We start from the raw sequence: 20,215 nt of genomic DNA on the forward strand, positions 1-20,215 counted from the left end.
ATCAAAGATTCCCTCTCTGCACAGAGTGGCCTGTTATTAAACAATAAAATGTGTGGATTGTTCAAGAGCACCCATTGTAAAGAAGATCTATTGAGCTGAGTTTAGAGAAATCCCAGTGTTGTTTTAACAACTATCATTGCAGTGAACACTATCCACCACTGACATCTCAGCCTCTCTGTTGCAGGATGGCTTCCTGGTTTCCTCAGAATTCTCTTCCACATCTGGCAGTGATTGATGGCAAACCACAACTAAAATTTCTCTTGACTTCTGGGGAGAAAGGTAGTGATTTCCACTTGACCTAGCTCAACCGAAAGCATAAATTCTGCTTGCCTGACATCAATTTTTATTCTCGAGATCAGCCTGATCCTGAGAGAGAACCTTTAGCCTTCGTCTCTTTGCATCATTTAGCTCTGCAGGTTTTTCATGAACTTGTAAGTGTTGTGTTTTAATTATAAGCCTATTCATCACCTCAGGACGTCCTAATTTACCGTAATGTACATAAACTCTTTCAAGAGCACTGGAATGAAAGGGTGAGGATGCTAATAAAAATGATTGAGCCCAACCTATTTCCTTTCTCATGGCAAAAACCATGGAACTCGTACATATAGTATTTATGATTATTGTTATTTTATGAGTTATCTCACTTATGATTTTTCTTTTTAAGTTTAGACATTGTGGTTTATAATACTATTACTAGTAGGTTTTTTCCTACATAAAATGTTTCAGCACTACACTTTCCACTAGAGTGTCTGTTTCCTCCCACCACTGCCCCAATATCTCCCACCAGATTTCCCCAAGTCACCCTCCTGCATTCACCCCTTTCTGTAACAAGCTTCCTACTGAAACCAATTGTCAGTGTCTGTTGCCTTTGGGTATTTGTTATTTCTCCACTGTATTTCTTTATATCCCACACATGAGAGAGATTATTCTGTATCTGACTAACTTCATTCACTTTATACTTGGCCCACAGGGATCTAAATAAATCATAATGAATCATGTTGGGAAGTCAGTGAGAATAAAACACATTTGCAAATAATTCTCAATTTCACCTGAATTTATGTCAAGAGAGTGTGGCCAACGCAGCTGTTCAACTGGAAATTCCTCTTATTATGTTTGTCTGTTTTTTAAATATCTTTATTTAAATACCTTGATTACAAACATGATTATGGTTGGGTTTTAGTCATGTAAAGAACACGCCCCTTCTTCACATGTATGGGGCAGGTTGTCTCTTTCACATCTCTTTCTTCACCCAAGTTACCACTCTTAGCAAATCATGGACTTTGAGCTCCTGGAACAAGGGGTCACCTCTCTTCCAGACAGTCAGTAGTGTCCCTTTCAATGCTTAGTCACAAATTAAGCAGAGTCTCCTTCCTTGTTTGCTGATGCGTATATTGAATTAGGAAACCATCATTTCCCAGATCCTAACACACACCAGCCTCTTCATGTTAATGCAATCCAGTCAGGGCTGAGATAATTAACAACACTCATTGCCCCAACTTAGTTCTTGAACATTCCCTCCCCGCTTCATGCAATGTCTTCTGTCTAGTTTGTTCTGACTGGTGTATCCCTCTTTTGCATGCATTCAACCACGAAGTCTTTGTGACCATTTTTTTGTTCTTGTCATCATCATCATCATCATCATCATCATCATCATCATTATCATCATCATCCAAGTTTTCTGGGATAAAAAAAATAGACTCTCTGTGGAAACACAGGGTTATGGATGATATATATTTCATTTTCTAAACATTAGGGAAAGATTAAATAAGCACCACACATGATTAGATAAATAGTCCTGTGGGAATACGATGTGAGAAAATGTTTGCTCCCGAGAAGGGAAAGGTCACTGGAGGTGTGAGTAGGCCCCATGCTTGATCTCAGTGAAGAATTACTGAAGACAAAACAAAATGTGAAACGCAGAGGATCACTGCAAAAAAAAAAATTGGTTCAAATTTATGTGGATTAAATATATGTGTTTCAACTGTCAAAAAAAGTTGATGCCTCTTTCCCTGGTGAGTTTTAAGTTGCCTTTTAATAAATCCTAAAGTCTCATATTTTCTTTTTTTCATCCCCAAATATATTTGACAATAGATGTTATTTCCTAAAAAATCCAGAGGATTTTTTTTTTTATAGCATGGAGCCCAACTTTGTATTTTATTTTTAAAAATTGAGCATTTGGGTTTCACTCAGTGGTATTCAAGGCTACTTCCTTCTCTGTGCTGGGGCTCATGGATGCTGTGGGTAAAACTGGAATGAGATGCATGCCAGGCAAGCACTTTACAATCTGTTCTATCCTTCTGGTCCAGTTCTTACTTTAATTTTGAAAAAGAGGGACTGGAGAAATAATTTAGTGGGGAGGGCCCTCACCTTGCACACAATCCACCTGGGTTCAATCCTAAACATCCCATATGCCAGGAGAGATCCCCGAGCACACTCAGGAATAAGACCTGGTGTGACCTCAAAACCAAGTAAATTAACAACAACAACAACAACAACAACAAAAAGAAAAGTAAAAAGAGAAAACTTTGACCAAGCAATGGTTGACCCTGTAATAGACAGCTTCCACTTCTTGGGAGTCCAAACACACATGCTCTCTCGCTTCACGACTGCATAAGAAATGTGATCACGTCTGCTGTTACAAATCCCATTTCCTGGACATTTCTACCTAAACCTCTTAGGGACCACATTTAATTCACTATGCCTATCACGCAGAGCTATAGCACACACTGGTGGGCGAAGCACAGAGGGAAATATCGATTCTGTACTGACCATCAAATCCGTCACGTTCAGAGGCAGGCCTAGGCTTGGAGGACGTACGGTGGAAAATAGAATCTTCTGAGGTGAAGACAGAATTGAGAAAAGCCCGCTTTGAGAGAAACAAAATAGACATGGGGTAATGACACTGAATCAACAGTTGAAAATGAAAAGCTAAATCATTATCATTTCCTAAGTCTCCAATGCCTAACTGGGAATGATTTTCTGTGGCTTCCCACAAGTGATTGAGTGATAATAAAAGCATTATCACATGTTGTACAAAAGTGGAGCAAGTTTCCAATGCAGAAAAATGAAATCCCTCAAATCAGTTCAAACCCTGGGAAGAGTTTGTGGCTTGGAGCAGTTTTTATTCCCCTCATACTGGAACTTAGTGTATTCATGAAAACAAGAGAATCCTGGAATCCTCAAGAGAACAAGAGAAATTCTGGATGGGCCAGCCACAATCTGGAAAGGAGAATCAGGACAGGTTGGTAGAGATGATACACCGATAGGAGGATATTTCCTCCTCTCTTTTCATGCTATCTTGTCTTTCTCTTCCTTGTGATGGAGTTGAAAAGACTTTCCAGAAATCTCTGGCACTAGGCAGGTTTGAAGGCCCAAGTACATTCCTCCTTTGCTTTTCCCTTGTCTTAGGAGAAGGACAGCATTGAGTTCTGCAATTTAGATAGGATTGTAGAGTCACCCAAGGCTGACTGGTTTCCCATCTTCCTCTATACTCTCTTTGTCATGAGTGGTGGGTGAGAAAGTGCACTGTCGTCATTGCATATGGCGGCAAGAACACTTGTTCTTAGTGAAGAGAAACATTACAACAAAGGCAAGAGAAATAGCCTGCCATGGTATTGAGTTGAAGAAAGTGCGGGGCCCTAGAAGGGTTTTGTGGGCACTCCTGATTCCTTCCAGCTGATCCATCAGAGATCCAAGTCATGTGCCAGCCTCTTAGTCCAAGCACCTGGGTGTCTCACCTATGCCTTCATCTCGAAAGTTCCTTCCATAAGAGATTGCTTTATCAGTGAACTTCCAGTTCAACCTCGAAAACATGGAACAGAATTAAATTAAACTGCACATCATCTTGTCTGGCAAACTGAGTGTCAGCTGTAATTGTAGTTCTGATGGGGGGGTGCACCCTAATTTTAAGGTCTTTTGTTATAAGTCCCTATCTTCCCTGTGAAATCAGAATGTCAGTCTTGCATCTCACAGAACCAAATAAAAAATGGATCATGCCGTTCCACAGGATATGACACTGACTCAATAAGGCCGTGGGTGTGTTGAAAAAAAAATCACTGTTTCAGAGAGAGAGGATGAAAGTAATAATGACCGACATTTTCTTATTATTAGTGTTCTCCTTTTAATATCTTGCACTTTTCTAGCTTCATATTGGCTCAGTATCTTCACAAACCCTGAATTAGGCAACCAGGTTCTTGTTTATAAATTTTGATTTTTTAATTTGTTTACCTATTTCTTTGTTTGAGTTCCTCTTTAATTGTTTGACCAATGGTGTGAATGGCTGAGCTTGTAAGCTTTTCTCAATAAAACCTTAAGTTGTAAAATAAGGGTGTGCTGGTCTCTGTATATCCTACAAAATTTAGTGTCATATGTGTTTCTTTACTGTGTTTCTCATTAATGGCTGTTTCAAAGAGGAAAGAATAATTTTTAACTGTTTTGTCAGTCATTTATTGCTGCCAAAATTCTCTCAGAAAGATCTTATCAACATAATTTTATTAGAACAGTTGTTATAAATAATACTATGGAAGTTTTAAAGTTAAAACTGGTTGTTTTTTAAATATCTATTTCTGAATATAGAATACAAATTACTCTTTTGGAAATAATACTTTCTGGGTTTTTCCCCTTGGTAAAACATAGATAGGATGCTTAATAACACCTATAGAGTTATAAGTCTCCAACCATGATATTACTTTTTTAAATATCTCATAGGTACGGGTACTTTACTAATGTGTCTAAAATATTCCAAACAATAGGGTTGTTTAATTTATCTCAATAAGGGCTATGTTTCAAATTTAAAATGTGTTTTCTAAACCTTTTGTATGTTTTTATAACGAGGTAGCACATTAGATATTCATAAATACAAATATAAAACATAAATACAAGACCTTTTAACAGGTCTAACAGAGAGAATGACTTATTTCACTTGAGAATTGACATGATTTTTTTCATAAATACAAACTTTGACTAGCACCAATAGATTTTTTTTCTGCTGCAAGAACAGAGTAATGTCATGAGCAAACAGAGGTATTATATTGAAAAGAATCAAATCCTAATAAGGTGAGAGTTTACCATTGTTAGGATGTTGTTTTTTTAGACTCATCTATTAACTAGATAGAGGAGAAAAATTTTCATATGGATTGGTTAGCTAAAATATATTTGTTTTTTTAAAGTTGATGATAATCATCTCTTCAAAGTCCTGGCATTAAAAAATATTTTGCAACAGAAAATAAGATTAAAATGTCTATTCATGGAGAGCTGAACTATAAGTTGGTTAATAACTTTTGTTTCCCTAACAAAAATTGCAATTCTGGAAACTGTGCCATGCATTTTGTTTTAAGAAGAACATTTGTTTCAGGATTTTAGGGATTGAAACTACAAAGCCTCTTCCTTCTTTAGAAGCTGATATCACAAAGGTACTCATTAAAGAAGGAAATTAATCAAATCTGACTAAGACATGTTTCTTCTAAGTGACAATATGAATTTTTCTCTCTGGGAGACATGAAGAAATAGGTTATGCCTGCAAGAGTTCAAGTGAGTGAACAGATGGGGAGAAAAAGAAAACTTTATATAAAATATATTTTCATCCTTACTGGTTCTGAAATGAAGATTGTTAAATAGCACATCAAATACATAGGGCATTAAATGAATGAGAAAAAAAACACAGTTTACATAGTCAAAAAATATGCTTTTGTTTGTCAAAAAATAGAATGAAAAATAAATTCAATCCTAAACTGTTTGGAGAATATTATTTCATAAAATGACATATATAAACATTCCCTACCATTGCTTTAAAAACCAGCAATCCAAATACCTAAATATCAATAATGAACAGTAGGTTTTGAAATCAACTGCTAGCATGAAGGAGGTTTTAGCACTATTGAGTGTGAGAGAGAGAAAAAAAGGTGACCTGCAATCAAACTCTTAGATCAAGTCAATTTCCCAAACCTGAAACAAAATCCCAATAGTAGAGATAAGAGGGAAACCCCCACCCTTAGGTTTGGTTTTCTGTATGGATTAATTCACCCCAGGGAAGCAAAACAGAGCACAGCACAGACAGTCAGACTCATTTCCACAGGAAAGAGCCGAGATGAATGCGGTTCTCCTTAATTTAATGACCAGACACCCTAGTGCCTATATTCCCATGGGAGGGGGCAAAGTGTTTTTACATAATCACTCAGTAAAAATGATCCAGCCATAAGAAGAGCAAAGTGTCATGGAAGCCAAAATCTTCTATAGAGGAAGAGATTTATATATAAGGATATGTCTGAATCCATATTTGCTAAAAATCTACTAACCTACTGAGAAATCAGGGGTATAGAGTGATAGAATGATGTTGAAGAATAAACAAATTGTTCTTGGGTGTAGAATATAGGTTCAAAGCTATTTTGTTTGCTTGATTCTGATGGGTTCATTTGGAAAAAAAAAAAGATTCACTCTAAGTTAATTTCTAATGGAAAGCAAATATATTCACAGATGAATTCAGTCTTTGTAATACTAGGTTACTGAAAAATAAACTTGTTAAACCTGAATATCATAAATATTTTCTACTTTAAGTCATTGATTTGGGGCTCAAACAGAATGATTATGGTAAAAAATGTGATTCTCAGACTGGATGAATGCTGAAAATCCATTGTAGAGAAAACCTTTGTGGAAAAACAAAATTCTGGGTAAAGTCTCTATTTTTGTTTTCAAAGAAAACCTAAAATATAAAGCAACATCTGTGTGGATTCATTTGCCCTGTCCGCTTTCTACTTCTACAGATCTGCCCAGAGAGGAGCCTCATGTCTTTCCAACCCTGCTGCAGACTAGCCCTGCAATTATAGATAGATAATTGAATCATCCAGAGCCTCAAGGACTTTATATTCCAAAAGAAAGGACAAAATGAAATATTCTAGAAACATCTAGAGTCTCATTTTTTTTTAATTTAGAACTTTCATACTAGCATTGTTTTGATGATACTTTCTCTAGAAAGAATAACATCTGTCGTCGTTCTAATGTCATTTCACCTTTCTTTTGGGCTTGAGATTTTGCTCCTTTAGGAAGTACTTAGTTCTAAGTTTTCTCCTAAGTTGGAGGAGATACTGTTGCCCATTTTGTTCTTTCTGTCTCTTCACAAGAACCTTAAAACCCATTGGCAGCACATTTTAATAGTTGTTTAAATGCATAATTTTTGTTTTCTCTAAATTTTTTAAACTTTATTTATTTATTGATTAATTGGTTGTTGGAGCACACCCAATAGTGCTCAGGGGTTACATCTGGCTCTGCACCATATGGGTGCTGGGAATTGAACTGATCTGTCCGGGGTGGGCCACATGCAAGGCAAATGCCCTACGATTGTTCTATCTCTCTGCCCCCACCTTTTTAAAATTTTTAAACTTTATGTATTGATTGATTACTTGATTGATTAAATGCATAATTTTTGAATGTTCAAAGTGAAATGAGTTTAAGACATAATGTTTCTATGTGTTAATAGATTTGTACCTGTGCACTCAAATTATTGAGACTCACTGAAGGTTAGTTTGAAGAGATCTGATGATTTGTTACAAAGAAAAGAAAAAGTAGAGACTAAGTGACAGGAAGACTAGGAGGATGGGATCAAATTCTGACCCTTCAAAAATCATTGCAAGATGGTAGCTTTTCAGCTTACTGTATTATGAGATGGAAGGGGGTACTGGGCTAAAGACCATGTGGGAATTTTCTCTTGTCTTTATTATTCATTTCTTTATAAAAGTTGATGAACTCCTTCAAATGTCCTATCCAAGTCTAACTTGCTATGATTTTCACAGTATTTATTTATAGAAATGCTCTCAGCCCTCATTATCTAATTGGGCAGGAGGTCTTTCCAAAACTGACTTGAGATGAAGAATCTATTAGCTGGAGATTATAAATCAGTTTATTGCCTCATCGAACTTTGTTTTGTATTTCCAATTTATGTCTTTAACTTCTTTCACTTTTAGCTGAAAAGAAATGAGCATTTGCGCTTGAACACTAGCTATTTTGAATAGAAAACTTAAAAGAAACCCATCAAATGGAAAGTTGGGAAGAAAAAACTTGCAGAAACATACCTCTGAAGCCAATCCATTTAACACACAAACCAATTTTTAGAGTAAAATAAAATGCAGGGCAACTGGGCATTGATAATTGCTGTGATTGATAATCAATCTATTGCAATTTTAGAACTGTGTATTTTAGAATGATAATGTCAGCATCCTTATCTGTAAGAGAAAAGCAAAAGGAACTAGCCCACTTGTTTTGCTAGAAGGATCCTAGACTAGCCCTGTTTGGGAAAATGACCCTACAGGCTGAAATCAAATGACACATGTGCTACCTTTGTCAGTGCTTAGACATGGCCATGGAGCTATTTGGCAAACACCCTATGCTCTCATGCCTACATGTTGGCAGACTTTCTAGTGTCTCACAGGGAACTTGGCCCTCCAAGAGCTTGTGTTTCTGTTTATGTATGTTTTCGTTCCTGTGCTGTTTCCCATGGTACTTCCTCCTAGGACACAGATTAAAAAAAAATAAAGTCATAAGCCAAAAATCATGGAGTGATTTTTCTTTCAACTTTAGCAGAAAAATTAAAGAAAAAAAAAAAAGAAACAGGTTTGCATGTACCCAGGAAGCCATAAAATGTCATGCAGTTGCATAAGTAGATGCTAAGTATAAAAGCAATGTTGATCAGGGGCAGAGGGTGGACATGGGCAAGGTGCGTGCTAAACATCAAGCAGGCTGGCGCCAAACTAATGGGCCTTTGGAGGGACAAGCTGTCCAGGTACTCTCTGTGGCCAGGTGTCAGTACTGAGCTGTTCCCACTTCCCACCCCTGTCTCACTCCACTGCAATTTTCAAGGCCTGTTTGTCCAAGAAGGGAGGGAGAGAAAGAGGCCAAGCTAGGCTGGGTGGCAGTCACGCACATCATACCTCTCACCCAGGGCTGACCTCCCTGTGTTTTCATGTTTATCTCCCTAAGATAAAAGGTTATGATTGCTCAGGAATGAAAACACAGGGAACGTTCCAAGAGAGGAAAGCAGAAACAGCAGTTGAAGACGTTGGAGGGAAATGTGAACCAGCCCTGAGAAGCATTTGACAGCGCCGCCTGGCCCTTGGTCGAGGTCATGGTCGTCTTCGATTGAAACAAATAGGCGTGAGGGAGGGAACAGAAGGTTTTGATCATGAGGCCGAGGGCTCTGCCAAGGTTGTGTGTGTGTGTGTGTGTGTGTTTATGTATGTGTGTGTGTGTGTTTATGTGTGTGTCTCATTGTCAGAATTGGTAAGATCCTTAAATCGAACATTCTGGTTTCCAGCCAGGACAAATGGCCTCGAATTGGTCCCCAACCGCAAAGAGTTATTTGTTTCAGGGGTTTAGGCAGCCAATGACTGATAAAATTCTGCTATGTGATTCTTGAATCCTGGATGTAAAGTTGTGTGTGCCGTGACAGAGAAAATTCAGTGAGGTGAAACCTGAGGGGGCTTTTTTAGGGTACAGAATCAAATAGGGAAGGAGCTCAGGATCCTAGCATTGTTTTGTCTAAGATAAATGAAGGATATACCATGTCTGAATCCAGATATAGGATTATCATATGGAGTCTCCTCCATATGACACATGGCTTTTGGTATTGCATCAAAATTAATTTTGACATTCTCAGTTTTATAAGGAAACAGGTGTATCCAGCTGAAGTCACAGAGAAATGGCTGATGGGAGTATCTTCCTATCCTGGGAATATTCCTCAGTGGATGCAAAGTCCTTCAATCACAGACTTCCCATGGATGAATAGATACCCCAAAGTAGTTAAATCAAAAGAACACCCCCCCACGGGACACAAAGTAAATCATGACTTCCTTCTGGGATGTATGGTACCTTCTTCCCCTGTTGGTTCCATTTCCCATCATACCCTTGACCTTGGAGGTCATCTGTCATTGGAAGATGAAGCTCGAAATAAACAGAGAAGACCCGGTGGTGTGTCTTATCTCTGCATTTTTGCCTCAAATCTCCGGGCAAAGCTTTAAATTATTCATCCACTGGTGCTCTCTCCGAGTTACACATCTCCATCACCCACTCCCCCTTCCACCGCCCTGTTGGTGAGTGAAGGCGGTCTCCTTGGGAACCTTATCTGAGATCACAGATACAGGCTCCAGAAATGAAATAAAAGAGGAAATTGGCTGTATTAGCATAAGAGGAGTCAGCCTGCAGTTGAATACACACATCACCCAGGAGCACACTGGCTTTCCTTATCAGGAGCGTTTGATCACGACTTTCTTTATATATATATGTATGTATATATATGTATATATATATATTCTTTAATTCCATCCAGTCCACTCCTTTGTTCCAACTCAGATGAGGGAACATATGAACTAAGGACAGCTGGTGGAAGGTCCTGAATAGTTTTCAACACTTGCAAATGTTAGGTTCAGTCAAAACAGCATAAATAAAATGCTCATTTTTGAGATAGCCTTTTAGAGCATAACCTCTCTCTCCTACCCCTAAGGAGGGAAAAAGAAAGTTGTTATTTTGATTTCAAGGGAAAAAGAAATTGTAAATAGTTAAAGCATGATTTGACGGATGTGGCTATAGTAGCCACAGTTTCATTCAGACACCTAATCTAAGGTTTAGGTTAAATACAGTAATACATTTTCCTTCTTTTTGTGGAAGTTCAGGTAGAAAACTGATTGTTTTTCTGCAAGCACATTTTTTTCCTCAGATTCAGCCTTCACAAATAATTCTGTAAGACAAATCCCTGAGAATACATTAGAAGTAAAGGATATTTACACAAACAATTGATTTTATAGCCGAAAACAGGAGGCGCAAGTTGTAATTTTAAAAGATATCTTCCATTAAAATACACTGGAGCGGGGAAGATGAAGTATTATTTGTAAGTCCATATTTCTAAGTTTTCTTTATAATGAAAACAGCCATTATATTGAGTTAATATACTTTAGTTCATGCTTACAGTTCTCTCTCAAGATCTCATAAAATAATATCTCTACTCTTTTCCAGTAAAATGATTAAAAGTAATCAATATTCAAAACCTTTATTACTTAGTCAACTTTATGAAAATTGTAAAACTTTCGGCTTCCCCAACATTCTATATTAGCCATAGCTACCAATTAGATGACAAAAGGGATAGTCTGGTTTTGATATTGTATGATTATTTTTGAAATGATTTCTTTTCTATTCTACTGCTATATCTTTTCTCTGCAGTATCAAAACTCTCGTTTCTTCTAGTATGGGCAGGAATGTTGCCTTTGACATGTTCTTGACAGTCCCTAATCCACTTGCACATACTTAGAAGACTTTATACCAACAGTGATGACAACTCTGTTGTATAAATATGATGACTCCTATCAGCAACCACCTCCACTGCCAAAAGACACTAAATTTGTTTTCCAGTCAGTAAATAAACAGGGCAGGACTCCCATTTAGTCATTTAGTTTTTTCTTCCAAAAACTTGTTAGGGAATTTTGCGAATAGTCCTCAGAGAAGTGAACACTATTCTCTAAATCATGGAGAGAGAGAGAGAGAGAGAGAGAGAGAGAGAGAGAGAGAGAGAGAGAGAGAGAGAGAGAGAGAGAGAGAGAGAGAGAGAGAGAGAGAGAGAGAATAGCACAGAGAAGTTTATCTGAAAAGCACTGGACATACTCTTCCCATCACTAGCCAGCATGAAGGTTATTGGAATCAAGTAAGAAGAAATTAAGCTTTCCTGCAGGAGAAGTTCATGAAGTCTGATCTCCTTGGGCTGGATCAGGAAGAATCTCTTAACTTCCTCAAGATCATTGATGTGGCAGTGGCACTTGTTATGTATAGATGTAGGCTAGCCAGAAGAGACAGATGCATCCACATAGAAGCAAATAACCAGGGCGTAATTCTACCTGTATGTGAAGATGAAAAAATATTCCTAGCATAAAAGAATGTACACGTAAAGTTAAAACATGGAAGATGCCCAGGTATGAATTCCAAACAACAAAGAGTAAGCCCTGATCACCGCTGGGCGTGGCTCATAGCTCAAAATCAAACTGAACCCCCCAAACAACTCCTGTTCTGCATTGTTCCTTTTCTACTATCCATACAAGACTAATTTGATTGCAAGTTATTGTTATGACCTCCATATTTTAGAGTTCAACTTTTCACTTCTACCATAGTCTGCAAAGTTGAGAAAAGTGGTCTACTTCTAAATTCCTACATTACTAAACTCTCACAGAGCACATAATTTTTCTGTGACATTGCCCTAATGGACGTCGCATTGTATATTCTTGTTTCCATTATTAGTTTGATTAGACTGTTTTCAGTATCTTCCATGAAACTTGAAAGTTTGAAAGGTGCCCAGTGCTGCTTCCTCTGACTTTGTAAACATACTGCAGGTAGTTAAATGCCTGCTTACAATCATCACACCTAATTCTATTTCTTTTTCTTTTTTGGCTTTTTGGATGACACCGAGCAGTGTTCAGGGTTTATTCCTGATGTTGTTCAGGGGACTGTTTGAGGGGCGTTTTGGATAAAACCCAGGTCAACCATATGTACTATTGCTTTGGTCATTGCTCTCAAATATTTTTTTCTGGGGGGAGGCACACTCAACATTACTCAGGAGTTACTCCTGGCTCTGTGATCAGAAGTTACTCCCGGCAGGTTTGGGAAACCATATGAGATGCCAAGAATCGAACCCGGGTCAGCAGCAGCATGTAAGGTAAACGCCCTCTCTACTGTGCTATCTCTCTGCTCCTATATGGTTATATTTTTTTCTTCTTTATTCTTCTTGTGGGCCATAATTTCCTGCATCTCTGAATACATCCTGGTTTTGACCCTATGCCAGAGTTCTGTGTTTCACCTCATTCAATGCTGGATATCCTTCTAAAGCAAATTAGCTTTTTCAAGAGGGAGACTTGGGACATTGGTGATGGGAATGTTGCACTGGTGATGGGTGGTGTTCTTTACATGACTGAAACCCAAACACAATCATGTATGTAATCAAGGTGTTTAAATAAAAATAAGTATAAAAAAAAAAGGAAACGAAACCACCGTTTTGAAAATAGCTTGTCTTTTGAGGTCTATCTTTATAAAGCTTTCAGTGTTTTTTAGTAGTGAAATTTTATTTTGGTGCCAACTCTCTTCCCCCCTCCCACATATTTATGGAAGAACCTACAGAGAACTATAGTGAATGTATCTTGAATTACCAAAGTGTTCACACTCTGTGTGATTGGAGGAAAAATCATGCTCCTCCTCTTTGGTAGTCTTGGGCCTGACCTTAGGTAGCTTCCACTCAATGATGTTTACAAATGGAAGTGAGATTGACTGTACACCTTTGGGGCTTTCACCACCTCAGTGATTTTACCACTCTCCTCCCTACAAATGCCTCTGCTCTAATCCGGGGTTCCCAACCTTCATTCATCTCAGCAGGACCGGACCTTGGTAGCACAGAAGCCCCCTTCTTCTACTGTGCTCACTGGGAAATAATTTCAACAACATAGAGGGAACCACTTGGGCTTCACTTTTACCCAATGCACTGCCCCATGATCATGTCTGAAAAGCCATTTCTCTGCACTTCATCTCCTGCAGTTCTTCTGTTCTTTTTTGCTCATGGGCCAACCCACTCTAAAGTCCCTGAGTGTGAGAAGACATCTTTCAGGCATTTCATGCCAATATAAGAGATCATGCACCCCCTTGAGGACTGGTCATGTGTGTCTATAATCATCTTAGAAGATTTGACTTCCTGTCTAATAGGAACCAAATAACTCCCTATGGCTCAGTGTAGATCTACATTTTAGTTTGTTTCTTTAGGGGCCCATACCCTCGTGGAGCTCCAGGGGTTATTCCTGAGCACCACATGGAAAGCAGAGGATCAAAATAGGTCCAAGCTGTATGCAAGGCAAGAGCCCTCACCATTGTACTAATGATCTGGCCCCATTGGATTTACTTTTGTAAAATTCGAAACCTCAAACTTAGGAGAAATACTATTGGGAACCATTCAGGTTTGGAGAAAGATACATGAAGGGAAATTTCGTGTTAGCAATCTGTGGCTACTGTGACTTTAACAGGAAGCAGTGCAGTGGCCCCCATTGGCCCCACAGACAGGGAAAGGAAGATTCAGAGGCAATTCCCTGTGCCCCAGAGCTGGGAATTTTGACAGCTGCTTCTACTGTTCAGCTGCCACTAGCCCTGCCAATGCGTATGAGGCACTCTCATCAATCATGCAGATCGCAGGATCTTTCTGACAGCACCTTGGATTCACATGGGTGATGTGAGGAGGAGAAGACATATGTGGGCCATTGCAGGCATGTTCACACATACACCTAGCATGTGAACACACACAAGCACACAGCATTGCAACATCTTTTAAGGACTGTGTAGTTGTTGAATCATGTAAAAAGAGACAATGTGTGAATCCAAGGCAAGTGGGTAGCTCATCTCTTCATTGTCAATGTGAAGGGGAGTAGAGTGCGACAGGCGGTGTCATCTAGGAGGAAACCACTGCTTTGTCCAGAAAAATGAGTCTAAAACTTTCCCAGGTACTTTCAGCACAGCAGACAAGGTGACTGTCCTTGGCCTTCTTCTTCTGAACCCTTTAACACAACACATCTGCCCTGTGCTCATGGACAGAAGGCTTTTTTTTTTTTCCTGCAGAGTGCTCCATGAGGACTCTGGTGATAGGTCCTTGACATATGTTCCCGAGTCTACTGCAGTGCCTTCACTCCCTCCATGTTACTGGTCTGTGGCTCAGACTACCACATATCAGTCCTTTTCTTATGTGTGATCTGTGGCTTTGCAGATGATGGAGTCCAATCATATTGCAGTGGTAGTTAGCATGATAGGAAGTGACAGGGGAGAAGGCACAACTTTGCTCTGATAAACTTTGGCTTCCAGCTGGTCACAAATGAGACTGTGATGGTGGGAAATGTAGCCTTGAACTCATTTCTTCCTTACCATTGGTTTCTGCCACCTTTTCCTGAAAATAGAAAAAATCTTTCATAGCATGAGTCCATCATGGTTACTAAACATTGAGTCCTTTGTTAGATGCTGCCAAAACAACTACAGTTTCAACTACTGGAAGATTCCCTGCCCTACCACATCAGTGTTCAGTGAAGAACAGACCAACAGGTCATCCAGAATGTCCTTCATTTGCAATGGGTATAGATGGAGAATCTTCTCAGTCTGCCTTTATTTGGGTTTTGTTTCAGGATCATTCTTGGCAGTGCTTATAGTTACTCCTGGTTCTGCACTCAAAGGTAATTCCTGAGAGTACTCAAGAAACCATATGGGATGCCAGGGATTGAGCCCAGGTCTGCCTCATGCATGGCAGGCATCTCAATCCTGTACTATCATATGGCCTCCGTTCTCACATTTCTTAAATGTGCTTCAAAATATTTCTACAAAAGCATCAATCACATTTGTTAGCTTTGCTGCTCCAGCAGGATAGACATTATATTGTTTAAGGTATTTGGTCCAGTGCTTGTTGGCTTAATTATTGTCATTACAAGACAGTAACATTTATGTTGTAACAGACAAACATTTATTTGACCTTCAGTTTTACAACGTGGGACTCTGATTCTTTCCTTTGCATTTATAAGACAACACACCATAATGGCAACGATGAAACAAATTCCAACATATAAGCAATAACTCAAACCAGAGACACTGAAAACATTCAGAAAGGTAAAACTATACCTTGTATATAGCCAATTTTCCAGGAAAAACAAATCTAATCTGTCTTCTAAACTCTGTTGTAACTTTAAAATATTAGGTTTGTTAAGAGGCTTTTTTGTCAAGATGTCAGATCCCAGGCACGTCCATCTCTTGACTCCCTCCTGAGATCACCATCTAACAATGGTAAAGGAATAAAGTCGGTTTAGATAAAGAACTGAAAAAGCAATCTTTAGGAAAAGTCTCTGAGTAAATGTGCATAAATGTGCACTCTGGCCCACAACACAGAGTAAGAGCAAACAAAAGCGATCAGGATGCTGTGAAAATGGAGCATACAGAAATGCAAAGCAAACCATCAAATACATACTCCACACTTAGATTTTTGGAAGATAAATGCAAGAAAATGATAATGTGAGGCCAACTCTCAAAATCTGAGATGAAAGGTAAGAGATGCAGATGAAGTTATTAAGATACCTAACCTAGCAGGAGTAGAAAAGTAAGGGAGAGAGAACAAAGAAAACAGAGGAGACCCTATTAGGAAAATAACTATTATGCGGAAGAGCCAAGAAGTTGGAAAATTGGAGTTACAAGGGCCTTAAAATGACTCCTGGAAGAGTTCTTTGTTATGTGACTATAAAAAAGTTTGACCACTGGTCAATAAATGTGGTGCAAACCTTGCTATATTAGGATGAAAAGTGATCTTTCATTTTTTTTTAATAATTTTTTATTTGTTTTGTGTTTTGGGCCACACCTGGTGTTGCTCAGGGTTTACTTCTGTCTATTCACTCAGAAATAGCCCCTGACTTTGGGGAACCATATGGGATGCTGGGGATAAAACTGAGGTCTGTCCTAGGTCAGCCGCATGCAAAGCAAACGCCCTACTGCTGTGCTACCTCTCTGGCCCTGATCTTTTATTTTTTAACCTACAATATACATAGAACAGAGAAGAACTGGTCAACCATAATATACCCAATATTTCAAAATAGTAATTTTAATTATCTGTTGTTATTTTACAGTCTTGGAAAAAAAATCTCTCTTAATAGTGATTAAAAATCGACATAAAATGTCAAATATTTAGATGTAACCACAAAATAATCAATTTTTGTTCGAATTTCTCACCTCGAATTATTCATGTTTTCATCTCACCTCGAATTATTCATGTTTTCATCTCACCTCGAATTATTCATGTTTTCATCTCACCTCGAATTATTCATGTTTTTATGTGCACATATTTTATGAAAAGCAACAGCAATTATGCTAAGCATGCATATAAGTATGACTTCAAATATTTTTTATAGAGAGGAAAACTTAGTTTAGGTAGTTACTTTTAAAGTATATTCTAATTTGGGATTTCTTCTTGGGGACACACCACTTTGAGCTCAGGGATTACTCTTGGCTCTTGGCTTACTCTTGAAAGAGGTGGGGGGAGTGTTTGTTTTGGGTAAATCAAAATGTAATCCAACAGTTATATAAGACATATTTGTCATTTTGAGAGAGGATATCTTGTGGCTATTTGTTATATGGGTGATAGACAATTATTTTCAAGAGAATTGATAATTTACATAAAGGGACAAAATAAACAGATTGTGCAATGCAGGATATTTTTTATAGATGTAAAATAATTTATAGAAAAAATGAATTCAATGATAAATCTAACATTGGCAAACTGCATCATAGCCTCCAGTTTCTTAATGCACCCGTTTTTGGAGACACTGAAGCAGAGGAGAAATAATAAGAATGAGAACAGAAAAATATAGTTGAACAAAGAATGGCCAGGTTTTTTGCAAATTGAGTGGAACATATAAATTCTGATAAACATATCTGATAAACTCAGTGAATCACAAATGCAACAACCATAAGGAAAATTGCATGGAAGTAGGTCATGGCAAATTTTCTTAAAACCAGTGATAAAGAAAAAAAATCTTGAAAGTAGTCAAAATAGAAGACACATTCAGTACATAGAGACACACATAATAAAGAAGATAACAGAATTCTCAATGAAAACAAAACAAGCAAGAGACTGGGAACAATTTCTTTAATATGTACAATGGATGGGTGCTGCTCTTGCCTGTGGCCCACCTAGATTGGATTCCATCTCATTTTCCAGGTCTCACAATGAGAGATCCCGGAGTGCAGAGCCAGAAATAAGCCCTGAGCACTACCAGGTATGGCCCAAAGACAACAAAAATGTACTTTATGAGAGAAAAATACAATCTGAAATTTTCATAGCCAGTAGAAAATTTTTTGGAACTTAAAATGTATTTTCATAATGACAAAGTTTGGAAAATGCTAATAGTGAGCATGGGATATCGGTCAGTCAAAGTTTTGAGTGATGGTTTCACTTCGCTCCCCTAAACACTGCAGGCCTCACCCTGGTAGTCCTTAGTATCACCTGGATTGTCCTGTTGGCTCACAGCTCTGCATCTTCATGCCCTAGAATTCGATCATCTAGTTTGATTTTCTGAGTATTACTGGGGGTGACCACCCCTACCTCCAAGTGACCTGAACATTACTTTGGAGCTTAAAGTAGAAATAATTTTTAAAATCTCAATAACTAACCTACTGGCATTCTAAGGTTTGCTAGAGAGCATCTCCTACAGATAAACATAATAGCATAGGCAATCTCACTTTACACACAGGAATGGACAACTGGGGAAGATTACTTGGTGGGTTCTTTTTCCTTATTTTAATCTCTAAACAAGAGTAATTAAAATTGAAACATCAAAATATTCTGTGATGTATTTAGTATCTGAAGGGGCCAAATGTATAACAAGGCAGGAATTCATTTCTATGTGTTAGGGATTGTCTACTAAGAAGAGAATGCTTGGTTCATAATTATAAAAGGAGGTAATTGTGAAATTTTCCATACAGCCATAATAGTCATGTTCTCTTTGAATTCCATCTAATTTTCATATACTTCTTTCTTTCTGTCTGCAAAATGGTTTATTAGCAATGCAACTATGCAGAACGCCTCTATCTAGCGTTAGCATTTTGTTAGGCTACACAAATCCTTTGATGACATGGCCCAAAGACTGTTGAGCGCCTCTTATTAATGTATAGCACAACTCCCCAAAGTATATAAAAATGAAGTTTCATCATTTTATGTGTCCAGTGTTTCAACTATTACTTAGCCACTTGGGCATAGTATATGAACAGTCATATGAGCAATCATGAGCTAAGTTTAAACTATTCTCTATTTCGTAACATTGGTACCTTCAGTACATTAATGACAGATTCATCCTATTAGTTTACACCTGGTTTGCAGAGTTTCTCCAATATGATCATCTCTGTCTCATGAGTCAGTAAAATTCCTTTTCTTAAGTCAGTGAAGTTTTCTATTCTAAAGACACTTTATGGGACTGGTTGCCATTGCTACCATATCCCTTCATTCATCATTCAGACATTTATTTACAAAAGTACTAACTTACTTACACTCATTCAGAAACATACATGATGCTTAGTGTCATGTGAATCAGCAGTCTTAGAGCTCAGATTCTACTCCTCAATCAACACACATGGACAGCTTAAAAACTATTTACTTACAGATATGATAAAGAACGTTTTGAAAGCATGTGATGCAACTGGAAATACCTGGTTGCCTCACTTAGGGCTATTTTCTGGCTTCTTACTAGAAAATTCTCTCATGGTTTCTGAAAACATCTGTTTAGAGGAATTGTTCCAGGATCATCTCCTATCATACTAAACTCCCATGACTAATCCTATGCATTGCTTTGTAGGTCCACAGGCTGACCTCACTCCCCTCCTCTTGTAAGTTCAGATGATGAATTTATATCTTTATTTCTGCATCTCAGATTTGCATTGTGTTCCTCACCACCCAAATATAAAATCATCAAAGCCCTCCCTCAAACACTATTTCCTCTCTGTATTCCCAATTCTTTTTCACTGTGTGCCTTAAAACATTTGGTGTCTGCCAAAGAATTATAGGTGATTACCCAGTAAACCAATTAAGCACCTTATAAAAATGAGTAGAATAATTGGGTTCATTTGTTCACTGAACAGTAACATTAAAATAATGCCGCACAACAGCCTTTCTGTTGGCAATTGCATAAAAATGATGACAAAACAGAAGTTAGTGAAAGATCACGATTTGGGAATAGAAACGATTCTATTTAGGGGTGAGAACATAACAAGGGGTAGGCAGGCCTGAATTCGATTCTCAGAACTAATTGGTTTTCTGTGGCTCTGCTGGTCACTAAGCAAGAGCAAATCCTCAGGTTCTAGTATAGAATCGTCCATTTGATGTGTTGAGTTGAGCCCCAAAGGCCCCAAGAGACAAGGACAATGCCTCCAAAAATGTTATTCATTTTGAGTAGAGAGCATTACAGGAAACAGGCATTCTTTAGAGAAAGTATAGCTTTAGTTTATATACCTTCTTGACGCACGTGCACACACACACACACACACACACAAACACACACACACTGCATGATTTAGAGCTGCTTATACTTTTCAACAATGTAAAATTGTGGATATACAAGATTATGAATCTCGGAGCATATTTCAAATGAGAATTTATTGGCTCAACTAAAACTTCTATGTAGTTAAAGTTTTGCAAAACATAGCG

The sequence above is a fragment of the Suncus etruscus genome, chromosome 7 (assembly GCF_024139225.1).
Source record: "Suncus etruscus isolate mSunEtr1 chromosome 7, mSunEtr1.pri.cur, whole genome shotgun sequence".
NCBI lineage: Eukaryota > Metazoa > Chordata > Mammalia > Eulipotyphla > Soricidae > Suncus > Suncus etruscus.